At 36.9% G+C, this 15,470-nt stretch overlaps 1 protein-coding gene across 1 annotated transcript in view; it reads left to right on the forward strand.

Annotated features, from left to right (window-relative positions):
• Positions 1-15,470, forward strand: part of LOC120532729 (neuromedin-K receptor-like) — a 290,416-nt gene that overhangs the window by 9,829 nt on the left and 265,117 nt on the right. The gene's annotated exons all lie outside the window — the stretch shown is intronic.

Below are 15,470 nucleotides of genomic sequence, written 5' to 3' on the forward strand. Positions count from 1 at the left end.
AATCACGTAGTAATTCACACACATAGAGCACATAGAAGATCAAATACAAAACAAAGCATTTAACATGCTACTTTAGTTACGATGGGATTGAGAGACTAGTAAATTAAACGATTTTAAGATGAAGTTTATGATGTTCTACTTTAATGACAAAATAAACTATGTGATTAAAATGGAAATTTAGAGATTAAAGTTGACATTTCATGCTTTTTCCCCCACTGTGTGCCTTTTTTTTCTCTGTACCCTAATAAGCTTTCATATGACACTCAGACAGTGGGCTACGACTCGCCTTTTCATGGCGACTTTGATATCTGACAACTTTTGTATTTCGGGAACTGTGCAACTTTGTGAACTTGAGCTTTCGAGTTTCTCCAACACGCTATGTCACTCGATCAGCTTCCTTTTGTTGTTTATACCACTGTTTAAACCAACAAATAGTATGTTTTTCTTTGCCTCCACTTGGTATTCGCTGAAATTCTTTTACTTTCCCTCTTGCTTTTGTCATTGCCTTTTCACAGAAGGCTGAGTTTAAGGGCTATTTATATTGATTTGCATATTCAAAGAGGTGTAATTCGGTGAGGATTTGGGGTAGGACAGGAGGCGCGTGCACGTGCGTTACTTTTCTCACTGACCGGGATTTATGTAGCGGAAGAACGTGGAAGTTGGCGTAAGCACAGATTTGTGCATCTGGATTTTTATGGGCGTAAGCACATTTCCACTTTTTTCCGCATGCCATGTTATAGTGTGAATTCTACACACGGCGTTATACATAAGGCCCCAGGTCTCAGTGGATTTCAAACCCCAAAACACGATACCGTAAAAACTGGTTCACTCCAAGGATTGGGTGGGCCGGCACAGACAGTAATATAGTTTACGCGGTTAAGTGCCAAGAGGATTAATGTGAATCATACATCGGGGAAACCAAACAACCAAAGGCGAAACGGATGGCACAACACAGAAGATCTACCTTATCAGGCCAGGACTCCGCAGGCTATTTACATCTACAGGACAGTGGTCACTCTTTCAGTGATGAAGATGTGCACATCCTGGGCAGGGAGGAACACTGGTTTGAGCAAGGAGTCAAAGAGGTCATTTACATGAAAAAGGAACGACCATCTATGAACCGAGGAGGGGGCCTAAAGGTACAGTGATCCTCGCTATATCACACTTGACTTTCGGGGCTTCACTCCATTGCGGATTTTATATGTAAGCATACAGTGGTGTGAAAAACTATTTGCCCCCTTCCTGATTTCTTATTCTTTTGCATGTTTGTCACACAAAATGTTTCTGATCATCAAACACATTTAACCATTAGGCAAATATAACACAAGTAAACACAAAATGCAGTTTTTAAATGATGGTTTTTATTATTTAGGGAGAAAAAAATCCAAACCTACATGGCCCTGTGTGAAAAGTAATTGCCCCCTTGTTAAAAAATAACCTAACTGTGGTGTATCACACCTGAGTTCAATTTCCGTAGCCGCCCCCAGGCCTGATTACTGCCACACCTGTTTCAATCAAGAAATCACTTAAATAGGAGCTGCCTGACACAGAGAAGTAGACCAAAAGCACCTCAAAAGCTAGACATCATGCCAAGATCCAAAGAAATTCAGGAACAAATGAGAACAGAAGTAATTGAGATCTATCAGTCTGTTAAAGGTTATAAAGCCATTTCTAAAGCTTTGGGACTCCAGCGAACCACAGTGAGAGCCATTATCCACAAATGGCAAAAACATGGAACAGTGGTGAACCTTCCCAGGAGTGGCCGGCCGACCAAAATTACCCCAAGAGCGCAGAGACGACTCATCCGAGAAGTCACAAAGACCCCAGGACAACGTCTAAAGAACTGCAGGCCTCACTTGCCTCAATTAAGGTCAGTGTTCACGACTCCACCATAAGAAAGAGACTGGGCAAAACGGCCTGCATGGCAGATTTCCAAGACGCAAACCACTGTTAAGCAAAGAGAACATTAGGGCTCGTCTAAATTTTGCTAAGAAACATCTCAATGATTGCCAAGACTTTTGGGAAAATACCTTGTGGACTGATGAGACAAAAGTTGAACTTTTGGAAGGCAAATGTCCCGTTACATCTGGCGTAAAATGAACACAGCATTTCAGGAAAAGAACATCATACCAACAGTAAAATATGGTGGTGATAGTGTGATGGTCTGGGGTTGTTTTGCTGCTTCAGGACCTGGAAGGCTTGCTGTGATAGATGGAACCATGAATTCTACTGTCTACGAAAAAATCCTGAAGGAGAATGTCCGGCCATCTGTTCGTCAACTCAAGCTGAAGCGATCTTGGGTGCTGCAACAGGACAATGACCCAAAACACACCAGCAAATCCACCTCTGAATGGCTGAAGAAAAACAAAATGAAGACTTTGGAGTGGCCTAGTCAAAGTCCTGACCTGAATCCAATTGAGATGCTATGGCATGACCTTAAAAAGGCGGTTCATGCTAGAAAACCCTCAAATAAAGCTGAATTACAACAATTCTGCAAAGATGAGTGGGCCAAAATTCCTCCAGAGCGCTGTAAAAGACTCATTGCAAGTTATCGCAAACGCTTGATTGCAGTTATTGCTGCTAAGGGTGGCCCAACCAGTTATTAGGTTCAGGGGGCAATTACTTTTTCACACAGGGCCATGTAGGTTTGGATTTTTTTTCTCCCTAAATAATAAAAACCATCATTTAAAAACTGCATTTTGTGTTTACTTGTGTTATATTTGACTAATTGTTAAATGTGTTTGATGATCAGAAACATTTTGTGTGACAAACATGCAAAAGAATAAGAAATCAGGAAGGGGGCAAATAGTTTTTCACACCACTGTATATATCATGGATTTTTCGCTGGTTCGCGGACAATGGGTCTTTTAATTTATGGTACATATTTCCTCAGTTGGTTTGCCCAGTTGATTTCATACAAGGGACACTATTGGCGGATGGCCGAGAAGCTATCCAATCAGAGCACGTATTGTGTATTAAATTAAACTCCTCAATGATATACGATATGCTTCCCGCGCTGTGCTTCGCATACTTAAAAGCTCTAACAGAACCTATTGATTTTTGATTGTTTGCTTTTCTCTCTCTCTGACATTCTCTGCTCCTGGCAGAGGAGGTGTGAGCAGAGGGTCTGTTCGTACACTTGCTTAGAGGATACAGACGCTCCTCTAAAAAATGCTGAAAGACTACCTTCACATTGCTCCCTTCCTTGTGGCTGCTTTGTTGGGCAGTGTTTCGCATACTTAAAAGCACCTATTGATTTTTGATTGTTTGCTTTTCTCTCTGTGCCTCTCTCTCTCTGACATTCTCTGCCTCTGACGCGCACTCCTTTGAAGAGGAAGATATGTTTGAATTCTTTTAATTATGAGACGGAATTGTCATCTCTGTCTTGTCATGGAGCACAGTTTAAACTTTTGAAAAAGAGACAAATGTTTGTTTGCAGTGTTTTAAAAGCCCTGTCTCTACAACCTCCTCTGTTTCTGTGCAAATCTGTGACCCAAGCATGACAACATAAAAATAACAATATAAACGTATGGTTTTTACTTCGTGGATTTTAACCTTTCGCTGGGGGTTCTGGAACGCAACCCCCGCAATCGAGGAGGGATCACTGTACATCTTTGACCAACTTACAATGTGGTGATTGCAGCCATTCCCCAACTCTCTGTGAATGGTACTCATGGCCATTGATCAATAGACAATTTGCATATCATTGATCACACAGCCCATTGTTAGTCAATGGTGCTAGTTCGGTCATTAGGCCAAGGTACTGTTTATAAGGTTGGAGAAACCTGCAGTCACCTGAGACTGAGGAAGTCACTTGGATGAGTGATGAAACATATCGGAAAAAACTATATCCAGATGAACAGAATCAACTTTCTAGAATTTCCTTACCTGGATTATTGAGCATGCATCGAGACATCTCTGGCTAGGTCATCATCTTTGATAGTTTATATCAAAAAGAAAACTATTTCAAACCCATGGTTTGATTTTAGTGCAATCAAGATAGATATATCTTTGAAAAAGTTATGGAGTGTTTCCAGATGTTCACAGATTCCCCTCTTCAAAGAAATTGACAGAAAAATGTATATATCAGCTCCATCATGGTACAACACTTAATACAGTATTTCAAAGTTTGGTAGGAGGACAGTCTTAGCTCTTCTTCCATATTGACAGTTTAGCCAAGATTTGGAATTTGTGTGCTTTTTTGGATTATTGTCTTAAATTCTTCCCAAAAACTTTTCCTTCAGGTAATTAAAGTATAATGTGCAGGGAAATTATATTCAAAGTATCAGTTTTAGCGATTGTAAAAAGTTTAACTAAAAATGCCAGCAAAGTTTTTAAGACACCTGAAACATTGACACATGGTTTAGTCATTGGACAAAGGTTTATAAATGTGAGTCTGTCTGTAAAAGTCTCTTGACCATAATGTTCAGATCAAAGATTAATATCTACATTTTCTAGTGTGACACTTCTGATTAAAAATAAAAGGTGTATACAAGCCTGACCTATGATGTCTAATTGTACCGTGTATGAATGTTGCAAGTAAGATGGTTTGGCTTAATCTGTGTCACTCTTTGCTGCCCATGTACCATGACATACCATTTTCTAAGCCCATTTATTCATACATTCACAGAGAAAAGGACACAAGGCATGAACAATCCATATCAGGGGAACTTACTCACACATATCCACCTAAAATCCACCTAATCTGCATGTTTTTGGACTGTGTGAGGAAACCAGAGAACAGTAGGAAACTCACACTGACATAGGGAGAATATGCAGGGAGGACCTTGGACACGAACCCTGGTCTCCTTATAGTGAGGCAGCAGTGCTACCACTTTTTTAATAGTTTTGTTGTTTGCACTTGATAGCACTTTGTTATGTTATGTCTGAGTATGTAAATAAAAGGAAGATTATTCATTACTTTGCTCCATTTAAATGTATCTGGTGTGGTGGCTATTGCTCTCTAATTTGAAGATCCAGCATTATGGATACAGCTACTGTGCTTGATTATTGTCTTTATTAAATTTGCAAGTTCTCCCTGTATCTTTAAAGGTTTTTCTCTGTGTACTCTGGTTTTACTCCTATTTTCTCTAAAACATATATTAAAGGTTAATTGGCTATTCTAAATTGGCCCAGTGTGAGTGGGTCCTGCGACAGACTGTTTCTTTGTTAAAAGCTGTTTCCTGCCTTTCTTCCAGTGTTTCCAGGATAGCAGCTGTCACAAACTCGACAAAGAGCCACAGCAAGGTTTGAGGCAGCCACCCATATATGATTTCCTGGCTGCAAAATTGAAATAAGTGATAGCAAAGCAGAACTGAGGGGATAGGGGAAAAATGGAGGCTTTTAAATGCCAGTATAGGAAGTAACATCAAAGGGGCCACAACCAGAAGGGTCTCCATCCATAGGGTCGGTCACGGAAATTACATCAAAGGGGCCGGAACATGAAGGGCCTTCATCCATAGGTTCAGACCCAGAAGTGATGTCAACAGGGCCAGGCGGAATTTCTGTGAACAGTCTGCGTAAAAACAAGAAAAAGAGTCAGTGCACTCTGCCAAATCCCAGTCTGGCTCGGAATTGCCCACATTCAAGCCCTTTAGCTGCCTCCCATGCGCACATGTGTGACACAGGATATTCTTCAGATGCCCCATGACCCTTAATTCAATAAAGCAGATTTGAGTATGTTATGTTATTTTGCTTCTTATATGTCCCATCTGATAATTTATGCTGCAAATATTTATTTTTAATGTACAATATTGTAGGAAAATATAACACTGTTAAAAGGAAAAATGATCAAGATTTTAAAGACATTTCATATTAAACTTCTTAAAGATCCTTTTCTGTAGAATTTTGGTGTGGCTTTTATTTTTACACTTGAAGGAACTATCACAAAGAAGCATATTATGCTTGTCTCAGCAGTCTTGTGAAAGTCTAAGGAAAATTCCAAAAGGTGGCTATAAAGATAGCATTGATGCCACATTGACTAAATCTAAAATTGTCTTGGGATGGAGTTTTCTATAGTGAGGCATTACATAAAAAGGATTTGCATTCTTGCCCAAAATCCCATTCTGGTCACTGTCTGTGTGGCTTTTCTCTAATTGCCTAAATTATCTTCCCATTTCTCAAAAACATGTGCATTAGGTACATTACATACAAGTGAGTGTGAGTTCCTATATCAGCATGACTTGCTAAGGACTGGGATACAGTTCACTATGGGTATGTACACAGAGGTAAAAGCACATTAAGTAAGGTGTTTTTGTCTAATAACAACAGCAACAACAACAACAGGTATTTCTATGGTATATTTTCATACATAGGATGCATATCAAAATGCTTGACAGGATGTTCAAAGGAAAAGTTGCAAGAAAAGAAAAACAAATTAGATTAGTTAAGAAAAATTGTACTGTTCTCGTCTTTGGTGTTTGAACCAGAAACTAAACAAAAGATTAATAGAGTCTGGAGATAGCACTTTGCTCCAGTTTTATTTCGATTTTATGAAGTTAGAGTGAAACTGAAAAGAAGAAAATTACAAATAATTACAAATTTAAATAAACAATATAACTTTGCTATATACTTATCCAATTAACTTAAAATAATACAGTATTCGCTTGGATGGGATTAACACTGACTAATCGTGAAACATGCTGTCTAACTACTGACTTCCTGCAATTTTGTTTCCGCTTCCTTACAACTATTTACATGAATATTCATGAGGTTATATTAATATTCCTTTGAACAACAAACAGCTATTCTGTGAGGCAGAACAATAATAATGAATAAATAACAAAAGATAAATCAATACGTATTTACATAAAATTGATATATAATTAGCAAATAAGTCTGATTATAAGGTCAAATGGTGTGGAGAACAGAAAAAAATGTAAAACTGCAGATAACTGGAGGAAAAAATTACCAAAATCTGCAGGTGGTCTGAGGCCAAATGAATACATAGCCCCCAATGAAGATTCTACCAAACATAACTGTGCTAATGTTGTACCTCATTGTCTTTTAGACTTCATTCCAGAGGATTCGGTGCAGTGAGTCTTGTGGACAGCTATTGTATATGCCTTCATCTGAGCATCAGTGGTGGCTGCACAGGCTTTTGATCAGGTGGTGAAAAAGAAAGAAAGAATAAAAAGTAGAGATTAATAACAATTACGAATACCACGATTAATATAATAATTCTATGCATGCAAGACTTTTAGAAGTACAACTAAAATCTGGGTACAAATTAGCCAAATTTAAAAAGTGGGGTTTTAGGATTTGTTTGAAATATTCCATGGTGTTAGGCTGGTGTAGCTCTATTGGTAAAGTATTGCAGATTTCTGGTGCATAGCAGCATAAGGCTGCTTCACAACGTCTTTTATGCTTACCTCTTAGAAGATTAGAAGATCTAAGGTTATGACTTGGAATGTAGAATGTAATAGACAGGGATGTAGCACAGAACTCTGAGCTGTATAAATAAGCAATATCTGTGGGCCCCTTCCTTTCCAAAACAAACTTTTCTTTCCAGACTTCAAGGGCCCCCCTCCCTTATGATGCCCTGGATAATCATTACCCTTTCTCCCCCAACTATGATGCCCATGGTAATGAGACAGGAATTACAAAATATAGGAACAAGCAAGATTATTTAAAGCTGTATTGAAAGTAAATTTTAAAGGATACAGGTAACCAATGTAACAATGCTAAAACTGCTGAAATGTGTTCAGATTTTCTTTTTTTGGTTAAGATTCTTACAGCTGCTTTCTGCACTAATTGCAACCAATGAATGTCTTTCTTAGGTGGTCCAGTCAGGAGTGCATTACAGTAATCTAGTCGACAAACAAAAGCATCAATAACTTCTCATCCTCTTCAAATGTTTTATGTGGTCCAACTTTGGCAATGTTCCTTAAATGGAAAAAATGTAGTCCTAGTAATCAGGTTAATGTGCAATTTAAAGATTAGATCAGAGTCCATGATTACATCTAAATTCTTTACTTCCACCTTGACCTTTAATGCTAAGGAGTCAAGTTTATTTTTAAGATATTCACCTTTTCCATTTTTGCCAACCACACATATTGGAAAACAAATTACTATTCATCCATTCATAAATACAAGTAAGAAATTGTGGAGTGCCCAGAACATCAGGGTGATCCAGTGCTATAGATAAGTAAAGATGTGTGTCACTGTATAGCTGTAGTAGTTTACATTGTGTTATGAGATAATCTGGAATAATGGGAATATCTAGATTGAAAAATGCAGTGAGACCAGAATAGATCCGTGTGAACCTCCAATCCACAATCACCACAATTAACAAGCATTTTTCTACCTGTTAATTAAGAGTGAAACTAATTTAAGAAATTGACCAAGAGAAGCATCCATTGCCTAAGGACATTTATAAGAATATGTGGGCTATGTTGTCAAAAGGTTAAATAAAATAGTTAATAAAAAAAGCAATGTATTTTCATACATTCTCTTTTACTATGGCATTGGAGAGTAGATACATGCAAGTAAGACTCACAAGTAAGAATTTAATTTGACATATGACAGTACTACTATGACATTATGCAGTCAGACACATCTTTTATTATTGCGTTCATATTCCGAATCCACTTCATATCTTAACATTTTAAAGTGACTTGCAATTCATTTTTTTCGTCTTTTACTCCTGTTAAATGTAATGTTAAATGTTGACTGTTATGCTGATGACACACAGGTTTATATTCCTGAAAGCAATTCTGCAATGAATCAACTGCACAATTGTCTTGTAGAACTAAGACTCTGCATGGCTGACAATTTTCTTGATCTTAATAAAAATAAAATGGAAGTGATGAAAACTGGTCCTGCAGCCAACGCTCAAATTGGTTTTGAACTTTTTGGCTCTTTTGTGAACTTTTGCAAAACTCCAGTTTGGAATCTTGGGGTTATTTTTGACAGTAATCTCTCTTTTGAGAAACAGATTCATTTTGTTGTCAAGAGTTTCTTTTTCCAGCTACATCTCTTAGCCTAGTTTAAGCCTTTTTATCTCCTAGGGATCTTGAGAAGGTTACTCATACTTTAATCTTTTTTCAGCTTAATTTATGTAACTCATTTTATTCTGTCATCAGTAAATCCCTGCTATACAAGTTGCAGTTGGTTCAGAATGCTGCAACTGATTTTTTAGTTGTATCTCCAATTTTAGCCTCTTTACACTGGCTGCCAGTTAGCTTTAGAATTGATTTTAAAATATTGCTGCTTGTTTTTAAATTACTACATGGGTCTGCTCCTGCCTATTTATATGACTTGTGTGTTATACACCAGCCATTCAGAGAGCTTAGATTTACTGGTCAGTTGTCTGTTGTAGACCCTCAAACTAATTGCAAAACAAAGGAGGACAGGGCCTTTGCAGCTGCTGCACTTCATCTGTGGAATTATTTACCTAATTGTACTAAGGAGTCACCTTCAATTGTACTGTTTAAAACTAAACTGAAGACACAATTATATTCTGTAGATTTTCATGACCTTCAGTGATACTGATATTTTCCTCCTCTTAGTCATTTGTTCGTTTCAGTTTACATCTAGTTGTATTGCAGTTAATTGCATTTTATTCTATTTATTGTATTTATTTTTATTGTATGTTTTAATGTAAAGCACTTTAGCTACTGAATTACTGATGTTGTTTTAAATGTGCTCTATAAATAAACAGACATTGACATTGGCATTTAATTCAATTACTAAGCAGAAGACAACAGTATTGTTTATTTGGTATAAAATATATAAATGTAAATATATATGTATATATTCTTTAGAATCAGAACGCACGCAGGAAAGTGCCTTTCTTAGGGAAATACTGTAAGCTGGTGATTGGAACCAAACTAGCACCTTGAGGAAAACTGTTCTTAGCTCAGACACCAAATGATAAAGTTTAACTGTTATGTGCATTATGTATAATATATATATTATGCACAGGGGGTCCTCGGGTTATGACACAGCTCCATTCCTACAACAGTGATGTAACCCGAATTTTGGTGTTAGTCGAAACTCACCCCAGCCTAAGTCACTAACCTATCCTAGCACATTTGCAAAATCATAATCTAGAAAATAAAAACACAACTAACCACAGAAAAAGGACATAAATATAATGTACTGTACACTGCACTGTAGTAATAGAAAAAATAACAAAAAATGAGTGTAAAAAAATTCCTTACCTTTATTCCTTCTATCTCTTTACAATGTCTAATTTTACTTCCATCGTGATAGCTTTCCTCTTCTTCGAAGCACTACCATCTGAAGACTTGGACTTTCATTTAGGAGCCATGATAATGGCCACAAAGTCGGCAAACAAAGCCACACAAACGGAACACTTCCTCCGCACACAACAAAACTAGTTCCCCAACTCCCTCACTCATATGCTGCGTTACTGCGTATTCTTCCGCTGTGCGCAACCAAAATAGTTTGTCCACATATTCTGTAAGTGTGACACAAATGGCATAAGCCAAAACACTCATGTCTCAATTTTTTCAGGTTTTTATGGGAGTGAGCATTGTAAACTCGAAACGTTGTATGTCGAAACATTGTAACCCGAGGACTCCCTTTATATACATCTATGTATTATATATTTTATATATATCCTTATATATAATTTGATACTATCCGTATGTAAGGTGTTCACGTCAATATCCCGTGTGTATGGTGTTCGCGTCAATACCTCGTATGTATGGTGTTCGCGTCAATACCTCGACTCAATACAAGTTAGAACCATGCAATGGGATTCTGCCTCTGTAGTTAGAATATAACGTGGCAAACGCGGACGCAGTATTGCATGATTGGCTTAGAATATTCAAATGCTTCAGTGACACCGCTGGACAGCCGAGTATAGTAAGTTGGTGTTGGTTCCAGCATATAACAGTAAGTTTGGTTGGTTTTTGGAACATTGGTTTGGTGGGGCTTACTTTCCAGGACTAACATCACTGACTGACTTAAACCCTTCGACAGCTCCGGAACTGTAAGAAATTTAAAACATATCGCCAATTTCTTGGTACGTCAAAATCTATCTTTGGGCAGTTCGGTTTTGGCATCCGTCCTTCTGACATCTATTGGCAAACTGAGTAATGATGGCTGGGTATTAACAACGGTCATTGTTTAAATTTTAGCCGATCTCAGATATAAAATGACCATGCCAACATAATTATTACTCCAACTCTGATTAGAGTTGTAAAATACGGCTTGTTTTTAAAAATTTTTTGGTGGAAAAAATCAAATGAGGTGCGCCGAAGAGCTGAGTTCACGTCTCGCAGCCCTGTTTAAACAGGAAGCTCTTCATTACATCAGCCGAAAAGGTCTATTTTAAGCACAAATCAGTTCCATGATAACAACATAATTTCAAAGACTTAAAAAAACGATTCTTTACAGAGAAAGTATGGATTTCACAAACGTAGAATTTATAGCCCGATTCGATCGGGCTCCCAATCGCTATATATATATATATATATATATATATATACAGTGCAAACAGAAAGTATTCACAGTGCATCACTTTTTCCACATTTTGTTATGTTACAGCCTTATTCCATAATGGATTAAATTCATTTTTTTCCTCAGAATTCTACACACAACACCCCATAATGACAATTTGAAAAATGTTTACTTGAGGCTTTTGCAAATTTAAAAAAAATAAAAAAACTGATTGGTCTTCAAGTCGGCAAACATCAGACATGGTGCCATCTTTCAGTTGCGAGAAGCAGATCATAAAATGGTTGAACAGTTTACTGCCGACTTGCAGACTAACCACAAGCGTTACCTGGTAGGTAACCACCCATACAATCAGATTGTGATTCAGACTACGAATGCCATGAATATAATTACCCCGATCTACATGCTGTCAGATAAACGAACCACACGCCATGGTGCAACATAAAGAGGCTTCGCTGCTGACGTCCGAGGTTCGACCCCCAAGAGGGGGTGCAGGGAGTGTGTATGCCTGATGACCCCAGAATTAGGGCGAAACACGTGTCGCATACTCCCTGCATTATTTGACAGTAGACTATTCAACTCTATATATATATATATATATATATATATATATATATATATATATATATATATATATACTAGCAGAATACCAGCTTCTTGGCGGAGAAGTAGTGTGTTAAAGAAGGTACGAAAAGAAAAGGAAAAATTTTTAAAAATAACGTAACATGATTGTTAATGTAATTGTTTTGTCATTGATATGAGTGTTGTTCTCATGTCTATCTATCTATCTATCTATCTATATCTATCTATCTATATATATATCTATATATATATATATATATATATATATATATACCAGCTTGGCAGCGGAGAAGTAGTGTGTTAAAGAAGTTATGAAAAGAAAAGGAAACACTTTAAAAATAATGTAACATGATTGTCAAAGTAATTGTTTTGTGTATTTGGCGGCAGCGTCACAAAGTTATTTTCGTCTAGCTGCATCAGAAAATGTACCACGACGTCTGACACGCCTCCTTTTTACTGTTTTCTCACAGCTTGGATTGCTGCTGTCATATATATATATATATATATATATATAGCAGAATACCAGCCATGGCGGAGAAGTAGTGTGTTAAAGAAGTTATGAAAAGAAAAGCAAACATTTTAATAATAACGTAAGATGATTGTTAATGTAATTGTTTTGTCATTGATATGAGTGTTGCTGGCATATATATATATATATATATATATATATATATATATATATACACACAAACAGACACATATATAAACATATATATACATATAAACATATATATAAATATATATATAAATACATATATATACATATACATATATATACATACTGTATATACACACACACATATATACATACTGTATATACAACATATATATACAAATCTACATATATATATATATATCTACATATATATATTAGGTGGGACTCGATTAAAAAATTAATCCAATTAATTAGAGGCTGTGTAAGAATTAATCTTGATTAATCGTATGTAATCGCACACGTAAATTTGCCCCAAATCGCAAATGTTTTTTTTTTATTTAAAACGGTTTTAGTGGGCTTACAGAATCAAATAATAGACATGGACATGAATATTGTAAACTGAAGCTGTTTTAATTTCTGAAAAAAAGCCTTTAAACTGCATTTGAATTCAAAACAGAAACAAAAATATCATCCCTGGTTAAAATTGGGCAGACTTAAAAATAAAGTGGTAGTTTAAGTACTTTAAGTACATTTTCAGAATAGTATTGTCTTTAAATAATAATAACCAAAATTTCACCATAAAGTGCAGTTTTTCTTCTTAAAAAATAAGTCAGAAACATAAAAGGTAATTTGACCAGCTTACTCTTTAAACTCTGAGTAACATTAGCCAAAATTATTTTGTACATTAGGCTAAAACAGTGTGATCATTGAACATTTTGTAATTAGATGTATTTAGAATTACTAACGGTCACGGAAGTCCAATGATCCCCAGTAAGAGCCACAAAGTCCGCTTTCTGTAATGCATCTAATTTTGCTTGCTTTTCAGTGTGCACAAAACCATGCTTTTATCAAGGCTTCGCTGGGAAGTCGAAATGATCAGTCGTAGGAACGCGCTTTATTCCGACTCTAACATTTTTGTAGCTGTGATGTGTGCATCAGTGTAATGGATGTACCAGGAAATCATGCATTGACAAAAGTTCCCGCTTGCTTGGAATTGAAAGTGTGATTAAATGCGTTATTTTTAACGCGTTATGGAGTACATGCATCGAAGCTTCTCAGCTGTGCTTGTGCTAAGAAAGGGAAAATTTTAAAAATAACGTAACATGATTCTGCGTTAACCTAATATTTTTCATACGTCCCAAACCAAGGAGATGAAGGTAAAATGAATCGGTAGCAGCGTACATACTCAGTACATCCCTCTCGAATCGAACCTCGAATGTCGGCATTAGAGGCTTAAGACTCTACAATTAGCCACAGCGTGTGGCTTGTCTATGCTAAAGTATATATTGTAGATCGGGTATATATATACATTTATATATATATACCCGTACGCAGTGGAGAAGTAGAAGTTATGAAAAGAAAAGGGAACATTTTAAAAATAACGTAACATGATTGTCAATATACAGTAATTGTTTTGTGAGTGTTATTGAATGTTGCTGTCATCAAGGATTTGATTATCATTATTTCTTTCAATCAGGCTCGTATTTGTAGGATGTGTTCAAGTTACATTCCGTGTTTGTCAATCGTTGTAAAGATAAGAGGTTTCATTCATCGATTAGTTCCTTACTGCATCAATAAACAGCTCGTCTTCCTTTTTATCTGTGATGTGACAAACTGCATGCACGGGTTTTTTTACGCTGTCTTCCTTTAGCAGGACATTCACTTTTTCCACCGTGTGCTTTGTTTCCGCAGTAGCTGCACTTATGAATATGATTCTATGTATAAGACGCTTCATATTTTTTTGCTGCCTTCTCAATTGTGTAATTCGGTTTTGTTCAGCACTCTTTGGAACTGTTGCTTTTGTCTGTGCACTGCGCCAGTTCACGTGAGCCGCTTGGTGTTCTTGCATCGAAGGTTCCCAGCTGTACTGGTGCCATCTCGTAATGTCAGCTAAGACCCGCACTTAAAACTTTCTCTCGCAGTTTCAATGAGTTTGTGCCAAACACCACCCTGACCATCTCATCTTCCTCTGCATAAGCACAGTCCTTCACACGTGAATATTTACCGGCAGTGTTTGTATTGGATTGCCGCTGATGGACGGCCTTATATGGGCAGGCACTAAATTACAAACGCTAGTGGTAGCCTATGAACTTAATTTAATATAAACTTACGGTTCACGCCGTGCTTTGTTTCCGCAGTAGCTGTACTTATGAATATGCTTGTATGCATCATTTGCTTCATAATGTTTTTCTGCCTTCTCAATTGTGAAATGGCGTTTTGTGCTGATCGCTGTTTGGAGTTCTTCCTTGTGCTCTACGTACTTACGTAGGAGGCGTGATGATGTCACACTAAACTCCGCCCTCCGCGGCCATCTCCAACTCAAGACTCCATTACATTATATGGGGAAAAATAGCTTCCAGTTATGACCCTTATGCGTAGAATTTCGAAATGAAACCTGCCCAACTTTTGTAAGTAAGCTGTAAGGAATAAGCCTGCCAAATTTCAGCCTTCTACCTACACGGGAAGTTGGAGAATTAGTGATGAGTCAGTGAGTGAGTCAGTGAGTGAGGGCTTTGCCTTTTATTAGTATATATATATATATATATATATATATATATATACTGCTCAAAAAATTAAAGGAACTGTTTGAAAACACATCAGATCTCAATGGGAAAAAAATCATGCTGGGTATCTATATTGATATAGACTGTGTAATGTGTTAGGAATGAAAGGATGCCATATCGCTTGATGGAAATTAAAATTTTTAACCTACAGAGGTCTGAATTCAAAGACACCCCGAAAATCAAAGTGAAAAAATGAGGCGGTAGGCTAGTCCATTTTGCCAAAATTTCATTGTAGCAACTCA

Source organism: Polypterus senegalus, chromosome 7, assembly GCF_016835505.1.
Source record: "Polypterus senegalus isolate Bchr_013 chromosome 7, ASM1683550v1, whole genome shotgun sequence".
NCBI lineage: Eukaryota > Metazoa > Chordata > Cladistia > Polypteriformes > Polypteridae > Polypterus > Polypterus senegalus.